This window comes from Borostomias antarcticus (genome assembly GCF_949987555.1).
Source record: "Borostomias antarcticus genome assembly, chromosome: 32".
Classification (NCBI taxonomy): domain Eukaryota; kingdom Metazoa; phylum Chordata; class Actinopteri; order Stomiiformes; family Stomiidae; genus Borostomias; species Borostomias antarcticus.
Window position 1 is genome coordinate 1064598 of NC_140265.1, and position 4441 is coordinate 1069038.

General features: G+C 45.0%; 1 pseudogene across 1 annotated transcript in view; it reads right to left on the reverse strand.

Annotated features, from left to right (window-relative positions):
• The window catches only part of LOC311327415 (sodium- and chloride-dependent GABA transporter 2-like), an 8130-nt pseudogene extending 4994 nt beyond the window's left edge, over positions 1 to 3136 (reverse strand). The window contains exons 1-2 of the transcript in view: positions 2911 to 3136; positions 1579 to 1713 (exon numbers count right to left, since the gene is read on the reverse strand). The product of the transcript in view is annotated as a sodium- and chloride-dependent GABA transporter 2-like (transcript). The remainder of the gene's footprint in view (positions 1 to 1578; positions 1714 to 2910) is intronic.
• Between the last annotated feature and the right edge of the window lie 1305 nt (positions 3137 to 4441).

The window sequence follows — 4441 nt, forward strand, 5'->3', positions numbered from 1 at the left end:
TGGTGTAATTCAGATGCCTGTAGAAGAAATGTAAAATCCAGCGCGAGCCAGTATATCCATGTAATGGCGGTGGACGGGGCACTGAGAATGCAGCTTCTAAAAAATCTATTCTCTACCCCAAAACGGTTGTTTTCATCAATCTGTCTTTATGAATCGCTAGTTGTGCTTACATAGAGCGAGGGCCTGTTGTGGTTTTTCACATGCCTCTGTAATATGATCTTTAGAAACGTCTTCAGAAACGAAATAGCTTCCCCACTTGCTCCAGCACGCATAGCAAACTGGCTGTTCTCCGTCTGTAGGCTACACTCGCGGCTCACATTCTCTACGCTACGATCGGCTTCCATCATATTCTAAGTCATCTTCTATATCCTCAAAATATGATAAATATTCAGGCATATTGCACACAATATTCCAGGCACCAACAAGCCAATCGTAGCGTAGAGAATGTGAGCCGTGAGTGTAGCCTACAGAGGTAACGGAGAATAGCCAGTCTGTACGCTGTGCGCATGCGTGCTGGAGCAAGTAACATTTTTATTACCCTGTTTATTATCAGGGTAAATAATGTTTAGCATTTAGCATAAGAATTGGAATGTATCAATGCTCAATGCTGTGTGCTTCGCCTAACAGATTTTGAAGAGACTAGTTCTGATACCTGTTTGAGGATCAATAATTGGCCATTTAGTTGGTCCCTAATGACCTGATTTTAAAAAAAGGGGTCAGCTTGGGGCCCCTGCCGGTACCAGCTCTAAATATGAACGCTGTCAGGCCATGTCCAAGGATTGTGGAAACAAAGATACAGACAGACAGAGATACAGGTTTGCTCATTTATGTGTTAAATAGCGTGCACTTACATGTGTGTGGTGTGTGTGTTTGAATGAATGAATGAATGAATGAATGAATGAATGAATGAATGAATGAATTAACGAACGAACGAACGAACGAACGAATGAATGAATGAATGAATGAATGAATGAATATCTATTATCGTGTCATGTCCGAGGACCCATCCCTTACGGGATTATAAGACACCGTAAACAATAAACAATAATTAACTATATCACATACACTTCTCACGGTTTACCACACAATAACAGAAAATAAATACATACAAATAACAGTCTTTCGTCAGAATCCTAAATAAATGCATCACGTATAAGTTCTCTTTGTTCGTTTGTCCCAAGCCTTCTCTAAATATTCTGTGTGTGTGTGTGTGTGTGTGTGTGTGTGTGTGTATGTGTGTGTATGTGTGTGTGTGTGTGTATGTGTGTGTGTGTGTGTGTATGTGTGTGTGTGTGTGTGTGTGTGTATGTGTGTGTGTGTGTGTGTGTGTATGTGTGTGTGTGTGTGTGTGTGTGTGTGTATGTGTGTGTGTGTGTGTGTGTGTGTATGTGTATGTGTGTGTGTGTGTGTGTGTGTGTGTATGTGTGTGTGTATGTGTGTGTGTGTGTATGTGTGTGTGTGTGTGTGTGTGTATGTGTGTGTGTATGTGTGTGTGTGTGTGTGTGTGTGTGTGTATGTGTGTGTATGTGTGTGTGTGTGTGTGTGTGTGTGTGTGTGTGTGTGTGTGTGTGTGGGTACCTCCGAACAGCGGGCAGATGCTCCTCCAGGCACTGACCCCTCCAAGGCTGGTGAACTGTCCCAGAGAAGTCTCCAGCAGAAAGAGAGGAACGCCACACAAGACCAGGAACAGTAGATACGGCACGAAGAACACACCTGACACACACACGCACACACACACACACACACACACACACACACACACACACACACACACACACACACACACACACACAGTGAGGGAGTGAGGGAGTGGTGGGTGGCAGTCAGATGACCACCTGTACAGTATCTTACAGCCACAATCTGGAGCAGGCCCAACTAGCTGTCCATTTTTAGTAGTGCAACAACAGGTGACTTGCACTACCTGGATGCCTGGAGTTAACCCTTTTAACCCTGAAAGTACAGTGACAACTCGAATTTCGAATATTAATTGGATTTTCCCTATAATACTAGAAAGCGCAGTTTCTCAGCTTTCAGCAAGTGTTGGAGTGAGTAATTTTTTAGATTTGTTAGATATTTTTTTAATATTATAAAATATTTGTTAGATATTTTTAAAATGTTGCCGGTGACGTGGTCGTATCGAAAGGGTTAAACACCACAAAACATGGGCAGAGGGTGGAAGCCAGTGCCTACCTTTCAAATCCAGCTGCATTTCAACATATTTTATCGGGATCATGAACATTAAAAACTCACCCAGCCCAGAAAAGAAGAAAACTGTAGCTAGCCAACTGTGTGAAGTGAGTAAACGTGGAAGAAAGTCCAAGTAGCCTAAATGGAGCTTTATATGCCAGATATACTACCGACAGTTCGCACAAATGCAGGACTCGTTAGCAATACCTCCCTGCACATCAGCCAAGAGTCTTCCAATGGTGTCTACAAATATCACTGTTTTTCCACAGAATGGTAAATTGTAAATGGACTGCACTTATATAGTGCTTTTCCACCTTAGCGGCACTCAAAGCACTTTACAATGGCCTCTCATTCACCCATTCACACACACATTCACAGTAGCTGCCATGCAAGGTGCTAACCTGCTCATTGGGAGCAATTTGGGGTTAGGCGTCTTTCTCAAGGACACTTCGACATGTGGACAGTCAGAGCTGGGATTTGAACCGCTGACCCTTCGATCACTGAATGACCCGCTCTACCAACTGAGCTACAGCCGCCCCGCAGAAGCTCTCATACTCTTACTACAGAGCTAACTCGGAGCTAACTTGCTACTCTTTGGATTATGTCTTTAACGCATACAATACATATCGAGTTTGAACAGTAGGATGCTGGCTGAACGTCCGACGACGACTACATCACGTCAGCTCCGCTCTCTCCCTAAAGCCTCCTCCGCACGCTTCTCACCTCCTCCATTCTTGTAGCACAGGTAGGGGAACCTCCACACGTTACCCAGGCCTATGATCTGTCCCGCCACGGCCAGCAGGAACTCCGCCTTGTTGGCCCACTGGCCGCGCGCCTGCAGGCCTTCCTCCCCTTCCTCCTCTTCCTCCAGCGCCTTGGAGCTCTTGGTCTGCAGGAGGCCTCCGTTGAGGAGCACATCCGCCTGCTCCACGCCGGCCGGGCCAGACATGACCGCTTGAGGAAGCAAGACACAAACTCCTCTGTACAGACAGAGAGATACAGAGAGAGAGAGAGAGAGTTAGAAAAACCTTTGCTTTATCGCTCTCTTGTTCACACACAAACACACACACACACACACACACACACATACAAATATATACATGAACCGAACTTACATCTGCGAGGCTGCTATGGAGTGCAGAGCTTGTCTGAAAGTGGCTGTTAGTATCGTTTTCTTATCTACCCCACCCTCCTCTCAGGGTAAGCTTGGCACAGGGTGCTTCTTATCTGACACAAACAGGCCTTGCACATTTCACAAGGAGACACACGGCTCCGAAAAACCTGCCGCAGCAAAACGGGCTCGTTTCTGCACACAGCTGTCCGTTCAGACGTTGAGTGACTTGAGCACCGTGAGCTGAATGTTCCCTCACAACTTTCCCTCACTTTCCCTCACACGGCTATCCTTCTCCATGGCCCAGCACAGCCCAGTTGTCCAGAGCTTTCCGTTTCCCTAGCGCTAGTCTGGTCACGTGACCGTGCTATTCCCCCGTGTGACCAGCGTGTGTGTGATGTCAGCATGAAGCCGGTTGTAAACGTGCTGCATTGTGGTCATGAGGAAATACATTCACCCGAATCAGACAGTTTGATGTAGTGCGTATTGGATATTGTTGATTTTGTTGTATTCAGTTTTTGTAATGTCTTATGTATTGTTTCATATCATGTGCTGTATGTTTGTAAGATGCTATAAGACAATTTTTCGACATGATACATTATTATATATTTGTACATGCTACTGTCATTTTTTGAAATATACAAAATTCACAAGCAAACATGTGTAGCCTGCAAGAGGAACCTGGGCGTGACGTCACATCCATCGTGACACATGCACCTTCTGAAGATGTGTCGGGTCGCCTTTCATCACTGTCGGCGGGAAACGTCCCATATCCAAAATGTCAAGTTTTTAGATTGTTGAAAAGAACATTGTTGAATGTTGAATGAAGCAGTTTTTACCTCCTCCCCCAGTGGCAGCACAGTGGAGGAGGTAATGTTTTTGGTGGCGTGTGTTTGTTCGTTTGTTAGCAGGATTACACAAAAACTACCTGACTGATTTTCATGAAACTCGGCGGAGGGGTGTAGCACGGGCCAATTTAGAACCCATTAAATCTTGGCGTGGATCTGAATCACGGAGCAGGTCCATGAGCCGCCCAAACACAGCCAGCCCTTCACCTCCATTCTTTGAATAAATAATTAAATGAGACAATTTTAGTGTTTACATTTTGCCCAAAACTATTGGTGTAAACTAATATCATTTTTT